This window comes from Rhamphochromis longiceps, linkage group LG13, assembly GCF_057381845.1.
Source record: "Rhamphochromis longiceps isolate RC_006_pf linkage group LG13, R_longiceps_female_GT1.1, whole genome shotgun sequence".
Taxonomy (NCBI): domain Eukaryota; kingdom Metazoa; phylum Chordata; class Actinopteri; order Cichliformes; family Cichlidae; genus Rhamphochromis; species Rhamphochromis longiceps.
The window spans coordinates 17,967,566-17,981,659 of record NC_140569.1 but is presented as its reverse complement, the minus strand read 5'-3'; the positions used below and the strand labels follow the sequence as shown (position 1 = coordinate 17,981,659).

General features: G+C 39.4%; 1 protein-coding gene across 1 annotated transcript in view; it reads left to right on the top strand.

Annotated features, from left to right (window-relative positions):
* The first annotated feature begins 216 nt into the window (after nucleotides 1-216).
* Nucleotides 217-14,094, top strand: part of LOC146655638 (zinc finger matrin-type protein 4) — an 80,357-nt gene continuing 66,479 nt past the window's right edge. The window contains exon 1 of the mRNA XM_085428339.1: nucleotides 217-648. The gene's annotated coding sequence lies outside the window, so the exon portion shown is untranslated. The remainder of the gene's footprint in view (nucleotides 649-14,094) is intronic.

Here is a 14,094-nt window from a genome sequence, read left to right as displayed (position 1 = left end):
TGTGAGCAAAGACGCCTTACTTTGTAAAGGGGGGTCATGGAAACAGAGCATCGATATTACAGTGACTGGAATGACAGGGAATCTGGGTGCTCTCTCGGGTTATGCTCGTGTAATATGACATGCGTGTGGGTGCGAAGACCTACTCACTCGACCAGTGCTCCCACTCACTCACTCTACAAATCGAGCGTTCCGTGTATCACTCACACGCTGCGTGAGCCGAGAGCGCTTTCTGTCTCTCATTCATCCCAGTGAAGGCTGCTCACACTTTTTTCTTCTTCTCTGTCCCCCCTCTCGCTTACTTCAAGCTGGGATAGCTCGCTTTGTGTGTGTGTGTGTGTTTTCTCTCCCTCTATTTGTTTTCTCTCCGCGGTGCCTTTCGCGCGGAGTAGTGGTGGATGATATCAACAGAGCTTCGTTCCTTCTTACCTCCGCGATACCGAGGATTGGAGAGGAGTCGCTAGGGGACAAGCGCATCACGACAGACGGCGGCGCGAGGGAGTTTTTCTTGGAGGGGGACATCGCAGCTTAAGACGAGGAACAAATCAAACAGCTACACTGGGAGGACTGGCGCTAAGTTTTGACGGATTTCGCGGTGCAGGTGCGCAGGTGCATCGGGTTCGCGGAGAGGAGTCAGTGCCTCTGCGGAAGGTGAGCGATGGACTCTAAACTCCACCGTCGCTATGTCCCCCCATCAGTTTGTTCATTGGATGACTTGTTGTATTGATTGGCCTTGTTTGATTTTTTGTTGTAGAATACCTAAGTTCTTACACCACTCAGAGCATCACGTGGAATTGCTGGGATACTCATCGTCGGTTTGGGGAAAACCTTTGCAAACTTTGTTTTTGTTCTCTAACTGTAGGCAAACCAGAAACGTGGTATCAGTGTATGTTGACGTACAGCCATGCTGCTGCATGGTGTCACAGGTTTTCATCTAATGCTCATAACATCTTTCTTAGCTGCTTTATTATTTAAAAAAGCAGCACTTTGAGTTATTTATTATTCATTCATCCACTGGGGCCATCTCTGAGTGTGTTGAACATGATAAGTTAAACTGATGTGGAGAAATCTGATTTGGGTCTGCAGCTAAAAATTGTTTTCATTGCCGGTTAATCTAGGTTGTTAATTTATTTGTCTGATCTACAAAATATCAGAAAAGCCGTCAATCACAGCATGCCAGAGTCTAAACATTTGCAATCTAAAGAGTGGAGTGACACAAAGAGAGCATGCAACACTAGAAAACATGAAACCAGAGAACAGATGGACTGCTGGTTAAATGACTTTAATGAAAAGTGCATTGCTGAAATAGTATTAGATTAATTTTCTTATTGGAATGATTTAAACATCCCTGGTTGAGTTCACTTTTCAGTTAAGTTACAGAAAGTTGAGCTTGAGTTTAAATTGTGTGCAGGAAATTTTCTCATTCTGAAACTGTTCAAAGCATCTGGTCCACATTCAATGACTTCCTGTGAAACATGAAAATGAGACGCGTCGGATGTAATATGGATTAGTTTTGATGCTGCTTCACTGCTCCATATCCATTCTCATTTAGAGCACTCTTGTTGCTAGCATCTGTCACTTTGGGAGGAATGTCCAGTCAGCTTGATACCGGGTGTCTGTAGCAGAGTGATAAGAGCTTATGGTCTTTTCAGGCATTCACCTACCCGTCAACAGGACAGACACACACATACAGACACACATAAACAGCACAGGCTTTCCTTAAAAATCCCTCACTTAAGCACGATGTGATGAAATATGAATTTGGACAATTACACTTACTAATATCACATGCGGCCATCATCTCAGTGTCCTTTTCAGTCTTTTGTTTTGTCCCTAAAATGAGCATATATGACTTCCACTGAGTGGCACTGATTCAGTTTTTCCCACATTTGCCTCAACTGTCCGAACAGCACTGAACCTTCATGCTCTGTTTACATGGAGTTACACTATCGATCACAAGTCATCGCAAGTGATCTTCAGTCCTACACTGTGATCGATTCAGCCAGCACTGACTTTTACTGTACTTTAGGTCAGTGCAGCAGGAAGGCAGGCAGGTGGGCTGGGTCTCTGAGCACTGGAACGGAAAAGAAAAACACCCTCTGAAGGCAACAACTAACTAATCATTCATATCACTGTGAAATTTGTTAAATAATTACAGTAAAAGGTTCCCAGTTCAAAAATATGAGAGCTAAAGCAAATGAATTATTGCAAAGTGCCAGTTTATGGACATAGATTTAAAAAAAAAGTGTCTGAGAGGATTTAAAGTACATAGAGTGCTAAATCATCTACCACTGCTTTACAATATATTCATTTATTTACAATGGTAAATATGTTTTATGCTTTACATTCTATTGTATTCTTCTCTTTCGGGTTCATGAAGAGTATAATGGCTCATTTAACGTATTGTTATTGACGTGAATAGAATTGTTCCAGCTATTTGTGCCAGTTCCCTCTATGATGAACAACAGAGTTCATAGTCTAATTAAAGTTTTTAAATCACCCTTCAAAAAATAAAGCAAATTAACAGGCATGCTCATTATGCCACACATTATGCCGTGCCCTTGTTCTTCCCAATTCTGAGGCGTCTAGAAGTATGGTTGCCTATTTCATTCTCCCCCTTGCTGTGCCTCTGTCTGAGCCTCTCTGGTGAAGAATCTGATTAACCAACTGGCATAATTCACCCTGTCCTAAAGGAACAAATGAAAGAGCAATGTTGTTCTTGAAGAATGGCCCCTTTTTCCTTTCTAAATATAAATAAAACATATGAAGGAAAAGACACAAACGCTGACACACACACACACACACACAGAGAGAGTCCGAGGGCAATAACTGAAGCTGTGATGCTCTTGAAAGACGCTGCAGCTTCATTACTTTCTGTAATAGGACAATGATTGATTGAGCGTGTGCGTATATACATGCATGTATATGTGTGTTTATCTTCCCGGGTGTGCGATTGGTCCATTTTCTTTAGGATTGATAGAGCATCATGTGTAGGTGTGCGTCTTTGTGTGTATGTTTTCCTCTCAGAGTGCTCCATAGCAACAGGCAGCATATCTTCTTCAAATATCTTTTTCTCAGTCACTGTGAGCCCTGACCTTACTGCTCACTGTGTGCTGTCTTTGCACGGGTGCATCTGCTTCTGTGTTAATAAGTGTACGTGCAAGAGAGACCATGTACAGTACATCAGTGTGTGGGCCATTTGGCCTCTCATTAATAGCAGCATAGTAAGTAATATGGACCCGCTCGCTCTGACTGTCTACACAATCAAGATACTGAGTCCGTCTCATAGCAGCATCAATGCATTGCCAACTAGAGCTTTTTGTTCTCCTTTTTCTCTCAAACAAAGTAGATATCATCAAAACTATGCAATACTGACATTGATTTGTAATGCTTTGAACAAGTGGCAGTTTATCATTTTTAGCCTTTTTTATGTATCTCTCAAAGGAAACAAGAGCGACATCTCAAATATACATCTTGACATGGTTGTCGTGTTGTGTTAATATCGGGGTTAGACTAATAACTGGTTACGTATTTCATATCCGGGCATAGCAGCTCTTTAGAAATCAATTTTCTTTTGCTCCATCACCGTGTTAGGAAACTGGCCTGCTGCCAGATAGGGAGGGAACATGGGGAGGAGAGGGGAATATTGTGGGTGCATTAGTGAATGAGCAAAGAAAAAAAAATGCTTATCAGATGTAGAATTCATGCTTTTGCTTTTTATTTCTTTTTCAGACTCAGTTCTCAAAAACACACTCACACCAAAAGGAACAGATGCAAGTCGAAGAAGCAAAGACACTTTATACAGGCTATTTATATAGGCTAGGTGCTGCAAGGTCATACCCTATTTACTTCATGCCAGTGTGTGTCTCTGTGTGTATACATCTGTTTGTGTGATGCACAGCATGTTTTTTACATTCAGTCATATCAGTATCACGTTGCTTTGTGAGGACGTGTGTGTGGCCATCCATGCACACACAGCGTGACCACAGTGCTGCGAGTGTGCTAACTTTGTCGATAGCAGTACAATGTTCATGTGGAGGCTGTACAAACTCATATACCTATAACCTTGCTGCTCTATAAAAGAATCGGTGCTGTACTGTATTGAAAATATTTCTCAAACGCGAAATAAAAACCAGCTTTTCATTTTTAATTGGATTCCCAAACTCACACGAGGTGCAACTGCAAAGTTCCATAACTCTGCTTGATTTAAAGTTATGACCATTCAAGGTCATCTCTTATTGCAGGGCTGCACCGCTCCCAGCTGTTATTCTTTGATCACTGCCTGCAGCCCTGTTCTGATCTGATCACATCTATAAATTTACCATCAAAGTGACACAGAGAGAAAACGTCTTCTCTGGTCAAACTTACCTAGCTTTTATATGAAGGATCACCACTGATGTTTAAACTAGGTCTTTGGCTTTGACCCAAAACCAAAACACTCACTCCAAAAATGCCATGGAAGTGAGTGTTTATTAACGTTTAATGCTTTACCTCCTGAAAGCTTGCTTGACCACTGAAGCTCTTTTTGCAACTGAGCAGATTCTGTCATATTTCAGGCCTATTTAGTTAACAAGAGTGATCTCTGCCTGTGGAGTTTGACTTGGAAAAAAACCAGGAAACAATTCTATTGCTCATATATCCACATCTTTATTGGCACATACTGAAGTGTCAAAACGTGGATATCTAGATTGAATGAATACCTGCCATAGGGGGAGAGGCGGGTTACACTCTGGGCAGGTTGCAACTCTGTTGCAGGGCTAACACAGAGATATACATATGGGCAATTTAGAATCACCAACTCAGCCTAACCTAACCCCACTAACTGGATGCAAGCCAGAATACCTAGATGAAACACAGGGAGAACAGAAAGCAAGAAAGACCTTGTTGTGAGGCAACAGTCCTAACCACTGTGTCATCATGCAGACTTGTGGAGGAAAGCATTATTTTAAAAGTTACCGAATGTTTAAGTTTTAGCTCAACTTAAAATGGCTTAAAGTTTTAGTTGCTTTCTTGTCTGGTTAATTTCAACATGGAGTTTATTCCCTTTGTTTCAGGAGTTGAGCTAGTTGCAGTAATCAATCTCATTAATTGCTTCCCTGATCTTGGAGCCGCAGCTGATGGAAGTACAATTCTCAAACAAACACCCAAGGGCCAAGCAAGCTCTAAAAGTCAAGCCTCTATTTGTACTGAAATTTAAAAAAAATTAAAAAAAAAAAAAAAGCACACTGAAAAAAAATCTCTACAGTGCAAAATTTATACAAAATTAATTGTCAAATTTGAAGTTGCAGGCAGCATCCTTTATCACAACTGCAGTTACCAGGCTTGGCTCTGTGCAACTGAACAGCTCTCTGCGCATACACTAGCAATTAGTGGTGTACAGTATTTGTACGCTTTAATGTTGCATCAGATAATATTGCCTGCTGACATGCAAGAGTAAAATTGTCACGCAAAAGTAACATCAATGGGTTTGTCACTTCAGCTTGCATTCACACACTTTACACAGGCACACATTACACACATATGTAAAACAGAAGCCCTGTGACTGACAGATGATCGTACCATGATGTCTTTGTAACGTCCTCTGAGGATGTAAATAGAAAATCAACTCTCAGCTGTATTGTACTGTATCTACTCACACACCTGCTTCATAGTCAGACATGCGATAAGAAGACATGCAGTTATTTAACTGAATGATGCTGTGGGATAATCTGTATGTATTGATGCTTCTGTGAATTTTGAAGCTAAACAAGCTTGTTTTGGTAATTAGGAAGAGCGATTGGCAATTAGCTTTATGAAATCATGTCAGAGTTATGTGGCTTGTGTCGTTTTAGTTGTTCCACTAAATTTTATGCCCGATTAATTTTTTACTTCTGTGTCTTTCCAGTATGTTCTCATATTGTGTGCATCTCCCTCCTGCTTGGTCTCAAATGTATATCTTTCGCATTGAGGTGCTCTTGGGAAATCTGTCTGCTTGCTCACTTCTGCTCTAATCTGCTTGTATAATATGGTTTCTAGGTGGAAAAAAAGGAACAATATTATTCCTGAATGACTTTTTGTTTGGACTTGGGAAAATATATTCATGAAAATACTGACTTATCTTTAGTGCCTTGATCCCACTTCCATTCACTGCCTGTCAGAACAGGTCTCTGTGTGTATAGCTGCTGCCATAATGTACACTGAGACAACCATTAAAAGCCAAAATCCTTGCAGCATGTTCTTTTGTACAAAGTTCCTCTCCACTTTCGTGCTTATATTGGATCTTCAGACTGTTCTTTGATGTCACATAGTTTTTTTGGGGGGGTGCCATCCAAATACCAAGTCTGCATTTTGTCAAAAGTTGTTTTACCTTTTTCAAATAGAGATTTTAAAATGAAAACATGTCCAGAAAGTCCCATAACATAGAAAAAGAACATCTGGCCAAAAGGGGGCAAACTATATAAGCATATAAAAGGAAAATCCAATCAGTTGCTAATGAAACTGATAAACCCCAACAGTTTTGTTGCTTTCTAACATGGCATTTCCCATATGTTAAAGTAACTTAACAGCCCCCATTCAAATTTCAGGCTGCCTTCGGTCTCCCACCATTAACTCAGTTTGCCTAGAAGTCTGTTACTGAATACACACACACAGGCAGAGAGACACTACGCGGAAATGTGAGCTGTTAAACTGCAAACCTAACTTTGCCCAGGATAATGGTCTTCTTTCTCCCTCTAATGAGCCCATATTATGGCCTAAAGGGTTAGATCTGTTATTAATACCATTAACAACTAATGGTCCACTGAGAGAGATTTTCAGAGATAAAACTAACAGAGTACCCTCATGAATACAAGGGTCTCATCAAGCCAGAGAGGTTATAAAATATAAATGCATTGATAAATAGAGATGACTAATAGACACTTTCACTTATGGAAAATCAGACACACACAAAACACAAAAGCACCACTGAAGCTTTTGATCTATTCAATCCACACCAGTACCGATCTGCCTTCAGTATCACTGCCTTCAGAACCAGTCTGTCTCTCAGAAGTACAGAGGAGCTGAAAGGAGAGCGTTCAGATAAACTGTCTTCACCAAGCTGACTGACAGCATAAATATTCTTAATGGAAACACTAAAATGAAGCAATAAACAGTGTTGATAGATTTAGTCGTTTCATTGATCGCTTTGTATTGACAGCAAAGCCAGAAAACAGGTGCATAATCAGAGTCTAAACTCTAGTAGTCTGTGTGGATTGGTGCATTTAATAGAAGTAAATATCTATGTACCAGTGTACCTTAAAAAACTGAATATCGTCAGATGCATCTTACCTGTGCTAACTGTGCTTTCGTCTGAAAATGCCTCTTTTCAGATTTAAAAGAATTTTGTATTTCATTTGGAAATCGGGGTCCCAGAAACTGGAGGAAGGATTGAGAGGCACAGAATCCAAAGTGTTTGATGTCCAATGTGAAGTTTCCACAGTCTATGATGATTTGGGCTGCCATGGCATCTGCTGGTGTTGGTGGTGGTTGGCTCACTGTGTTTTTGTCATAGACAGCAGCCCATATTGTGTATTCTGCTAAAAAGACATAACACCAAAACCATAAACATTGTTAAAAGGCTCAGTGATTCTAATGAGCTCAAATCAGCTACAGCTACCTGAGCTGCCAGCCATCTGTCAAAGCTGCCAAACCCCTAATAAGTTACACTGAAAAATTCTTGTGCGTTGCACAATAGACGTAATTGAGTCTGTATGCTAAAGGCTGACTAATCAGGAAAATGTGTTTTTACAATTTTGTTTTGTTTCTGTTAAGCTTATTTTGTTAAGTCACTATTACTGTTATTATTACTATTATAATGATCATCTCCTTGGCTGGGATAAGCTCAGAATTCACATATACATCCATCTCAAATATTACATAAAATACCAGTATATACCTCTTGGACGAATGTGAGTCTTCAACTTTAAGTTTCACTAAAATTCATTCCAGTAGTAAGGTGCATAATACTGCAGCTTATCTCCTCTTCTCTCCCAAGAGTGGATAAGTCGAGCCTACACCATCTTTCATGAATAATCCCTGCCCTAAAGGGCATATTTCCACCACTGGGAGAGAAAAGAGGCAAATGAGATGAAGATAAGAGACAGTGAGATAAAAAGCATACTGTGACTGTCTTTGACTAACAGTATCAGAATTAGGGATGAGATTGGTTGTACCATGTGAGTGATTACACACTCGTTGTTTTCCAAAATAAGTGGCCAAAAATGGTGCTGCGATCCGTATTTATGTCATTTAAACTTTTTTAAACAGTTGATGTTATGAAATTTCTTACTTTAACATTGCAGTGGCAGTTGTCAAGCAGTCACGATTGTTGTGCATTTATATTGTGTGCTCTTTGGTCATGGCTGACAGAGAAGATTGTTTTAAAAGTCTGGTATTTTCTTTAATTAATGAACAAACAATTTAAATGAATTAAAAAAAGGAAAGAAAAAAATTCAAAGATTATGTGCATGCAAACAGTGTAATACCTACAGGGTCAACATTCAATTCAATTCAAATCAATTTATATATTGCTCATTTACAACAACAGTTGCTTCAGGTAAGATAAAGATAAAGACTTTATATAACACAGAGAAAAACAGAGAAAACCCCAACAATTAGATGACACTTTACGAGCAAGCGAAAACTCCCCTTTATCAGGAAGAAACCTCCAGCAGAACCAGGCTCAGAGGAAGCAGCCGTCTGCCATGACTGGCTGGGGTTGAGGGTAGGAGGATAGGACCTGGAAGACAGCCAGAGATTAATAATAAGTAATGATTAAAATCCTGACATTTTATAAATCTAGAGCAGTCCAGCTTTTTTGACTTATACAGAAAACTGGCTGAAGTACTGACCTCGGTTCAAGGTAACATTCACTCCTCAGTCATTATAGACGGAAACTCGGACAAGAAGTATAGCATCTCAGAGCTGTCACCAAGGTTATTGCGAGAAGATTTCAGGAGTTGACGGTGCAATTGTCACTCAGATTCGCAACGCAAATTGATGTGTGAGAACTGTAAAATGTATTAAAAGGCACAAATGCACAGAAAAAATGCAGACATAAATTTAGAAGATCACACAGCCAATTTTGGAATAAAGCATTGTTGATTTTCTTTCTGCATCGCAATCACACACTCTCTTCTTTTACTTCTTGATTGAACTTGTTGAATTTAACTCTGGGGGAACAGACGGGACCTCTGTTTCCATATCTTAAGCTTTTGGCTTTATTTTTTTTTATTTGACAGCAAATCCATTTGCTTGTACCCACGCTGTATTTGAGGTTGTGTACGTATGCAGTTTGCAGTATTTAACAAGAATAGTACAAAGTAAGCTCCTGCAGTGCAAACAGAATGAATGTGTATTTGGATTCAGACTCTGGCTTCAGCTCCTTTGAAGACTTTGTTCCCTCAGTCTATTACCTTTGATTGCTACTGTACAAAGCGGAGGGTTATGAATCTTGGAGCGTGTGTGCATGTGTTTGTGTGTGTTTGTGTGTGTGTAGGGGTTTGACAAAGGGGAGACAGTGTTGGGAAAGATTACATTACCAGGCGTGAAACAAGAAAAAAAACTGTAATGTGGAACATCAAAGTGACGCCACAGTGCCTTTGCGATATAGGGTTCCATATTATTAACCTCCAACCCTTGCTCTTGTCATTACGGCTTGTGACTCATTCGACAGGCCATTGGCTCACAGGCTGATGTCAATATTTCAACGTCCGTATGCATAATTTGACAGTTAAATGAGGGGAGCACTTTATTTTGAATGAGATAGAAGCTGTATGAAAATGTGAGCACAGAAAATGGAAGAGGAGGAGAGACAGTCCAGCTCACAGCAGCTACCCCCTGATGGAGCATAAATGAATAAACTGAGAAATGGGGGAAGGGAAGATAGGATCTTGTAAAAAATGTCTCAGTTTTTTTCTTTTTCACCCTCTAAGTTCATCTTAAGGACACATTTTATGTATCTGTGATAGGAGTAGTGTCTCTAAAGTTCCCCACTGGGCAAATACTTGATGCTATATGTTTGTCTACAGTAGGGTAGGGCTTTATTACACTATCTAGTTGCAAGTACTATTACAACCTAATTAATATTCTAAGCTTATGTGACAAAAACAGCCCCACTAGCTGCATTTATTAGAAAGAACAAAAAGTTCCTTCTATTCCAAGGCCAGCTATTTAATGAAGAGTGGGCCAGAGGCTGAGATTCTAAGGAAGTTTCAAAGTTCACATCGATGTTAAATACTTGATGTGGTCTTAAAAGAGCGTTCCCTTTTGTCTTTATATTCCTTCCGATGAAGACAGAAGGTTTGTGCATGTGCCGGCTAAGACTCATTTACTTTTTATAGTTCTGTCCAATGGAGTTTGGAGGTTTTTTCATTTTTAATTGGAGATGCTGTTTTTGTTTTCTGTCTTCACTTTAACTCTTAAAGACTTTTAACTTTCTTTCACATTTTAATTCTAAGCCTTGTTTTTGCTTTCATACACTATATTGCCAAAAGTATTGCCTAGTCTGCCTTCACACACATATGAACTTGAGTGACATCCAATTCTCAACCTATAGTGTTTAATGTGACGGCAGACCATGCTTTGCACTATAACAGCTTCAACTCTTCCAAGAAGGCTTTCCACAAGGTTTAGGAGTGTGTTTATGGGATATTTTCTTTACCATTCTTAAGAAGCTTATTATTGGGGTCAGGCAATGATGTTGGATGAAAAGGCCTGGCTCACAGTCTCCACTCTAATTCTTCTCAAGGGTGTTCTATATGGTTGAGGTCAGGACCCTGTGCAGGCCAGTCAAGTTCTTCCACTCCAAACTTGCTCATCCATGTCTTTATGGACCTTGCAACAACCCCACACCATAATCCCTATTCACCAAACTTTACACTTGGCACAATGCAGTCAGACGAATACTGTTCTGGCAACCGTCAAACCCAGACTCGTCGATCTGAAGGCCACACTAAGTCTGGGGGTTTGTACTGATTGTTTATATGAGATATTCATAGAAGCAGTCTACCTAGGTGCTTGATTTTATACATCTGTGGCCATGGAAGTGATTATAACACCTGAATTCAATGATTTGGATGGAGGAGTGAATACTTTTGGCAATATAGTGTACTTTTCTCAAACCTTGTGTGCTACCCTATCAGGTTCCAAGCTCTTCACATCTATTGCTCTAGCAGACCCTTCAAACCCCTGTCCACATCTGCATGGGTATTCTGAAACACATCTTTTCTATGTGTTTTGGCCTTTGGTCCACACATTCATTGCATTTTAGGTGACTAAGAGTTTTTGAAAGGTTCCATCTTGGACAAAGAAAATGAAGATTTTCTCTTGAAATATCGAAACCAAATTAACTGATCTTCTTCATAGTATAATACAAAGCCAACAACACAAAGCAAAGGTGAAAATCAGCACGAAGACAGTGATTCTACTTCAGAAACATGAAGAGGTAGAAAACAGCGGCTGCAGCCTGACTGCTCATCAGTTTTTTAATTGTTGAAATTCAGGGCCTGGCTGCTGGGCTGAGGTAGGCATTTACTTAGTTTTAACATCACTCTGGGTTCCTGGCCAGCATCCTGTCTGTGCAGATGCTGTGTCAATCAGCAATATTCTTCACTCTCATTGGTAGTTGATACAGTGGCTCGCTTGTTGAGAATGTCACAGAATGTCATTCCCTTTCATGGTTACAGCAAATCAATTCCAGTGTGTATCCAGCTTCATTAGATCATCTGACAACTTCACATCAGAACCTTTTCTCTAGAATGTCACAATGAGATTTCCATTGTGTAGGAGGACCAGGCCTCAAGGGCTGGTGTCCTGCAGTATTTAGATGTGTCCTTGATCCAACAGCTGATTTAAATGGCTAAATCGCCTCCTCAACATGTCTTGACGTTTTCCAGACTGGTAATGAACTAATCATTTGATTCAGGTGTGTTGACCCCGGGTGATATCTAAAACCTGCAGGACACCGGCCCTTGAGGCCTGGAGTTCCCCACCCCTGTCCTACACCAAAGCAATAAAAGAGAAATAATATATTTCAAATACATTTCCTGTGTAGTAGCATGACTTTATACTTGGAGGACAGAACAGGTAGATTGTGAATAGGTAGACTTCTAAAAGGACAGTTATTGGTGTCATCAAATGTACAGCCTTTTGTTGCTCCCATCCCAATTTTTTTTTAAATGTGTTGCAACCATTGAATTAAAATTACTTTATCTTTTTCTTATTTCTTTATTTTTCAGGGTTCTATTGTAAATACAAACTAGAGTAACCATTGTCATTCTGAAATCATTTTATTTTGTTTTTATTTATATTTTGCAGTCTCCAAACTTTTTTGGAATTAGGGTTATATATTGAATTTTGGTTTAATAAGTAAAATGACTGTGAAACAGTACTGTTGCAGAATTTTCAACACTTTATTTAATTATTTATTGGACAAAGTCACTGCAAGTCTACGAAAAGCCACTAAATGAGTTAAGTTTGCAACAATGAGGTGAACTGAAGCATAATGATTAGTACAATGAGTCCTTTATGAGCCCTAATATACCATTTTTGCTGATATGGTGGCATTTAGCTGATGAGATTCTGTCACTAATAACACTTTTTCAGGATCAAGTCTAAAAAATGACATGTTTCATTTAAGTTATCACTGAAACTGTATGCACTATCAACAACCTTTTGATGCAAGTGTAAGACAAATAATTACTTTCTAAATTGCATTTCTGTCTGTTCATGTCAATTCAGGGAGCGAAAACTCTAAAATGCAAGCTCTATATGGAAAGTTTTGGCAGTACAACAGTTGCTGTCCTTCAGCTACAGCATGCTGGGAATTGTGAGCTGGGCAGACTGTGTGTGCCATTTTTATTAAACATGCACAATTTGTTAACTCTCACCAGAAGTTAAGTCTAGTTCTTAATCAGTCTTCCTATGTCAACAGAACACATTACCTCTCTGCTGACTCTGTACAGTGCAGTGCGTCAGCCACTTCTCTTTTTACAAATTCTGTCAGAAGAAAATCACAGTGGATGAAATCTTTGAGCTGCCTCTTCTAATCCTTGTCCAGTTTCTTGTGGTAGCCCTTCTGATAGCTACCGATCAGTAGTTCAAGCTTTGGCCCAGGAATTTTGTTTTGCTGTGCTGGTGCTGCCAGAAATTACCACCGCACTTTCCCCTTTTCCTGCTGATGCAGAGTTAGTGGCCAATGTAGAATCATCTCCACCCATTCTAGATTGGGCACCAGCACCGTATTAGTGTTTGATGGAGCTCTTTTAAACAATATTGATTAAAAATGACAAAATTATAATGTTACTGTGCATTTTTAAGTCAAAATTGAAATAGTTAAAAGTGAATTACGAATTATATTGCAATTGTTATTGCTTTTGTAAGTGTTATTGGCTCATGCACATACAAGTTGAGAACAGTTAAGTCCTTAATGACTGTATGAATTAATTGGGTTGCAGCAATAATTCATACCATTCGTCACACACCAAACTATATGTCATGGATCAGTTCTTTGACGTAAGAGTCTATTAATGAACTTCCCCAAGTTTGCAAGTTTGGCAGGAAATCCATGTGTTCACACTATTTTAGTTACCAAACGGTTTTATTACTAAGAAGTAGCTCATTAAGAAAATAGCTTTTCTGGGCTTGACTATACAACAGCTTCACTCCCACTCCCCTTCTATTTAAAAACTCTCTTTATTTTGTCACAAGTGATCACGTCGTCTGCAATGACTTCTGCATGCATCCAAGTGAAAAAAAAGGTTCTAAATTAAACTAACAAGACAAAATCAAAAGATGAGCTGAAGGTAAACTTTCCACTGATACTAAATATAACACATATATAATACATGCCCTGTGGTTCAAATTGATACTAAAGCAGGAAGAGCGCATCTATTTAACCCTCCTGCTGCCTCCCCAACCTTTTTTTCCCTCTTTCCTTCCATCTTCAATTAGGTATCCCACTATCTGTCTCTCCATCTTTTCGCTTCATTGGGTCTGCCATTCTATTAATCTTGCTAACAGATTGCCTCTATTAATTAGTCTACATCCCCCATCTTGCATGTAATATTCAGAGGTAATTGA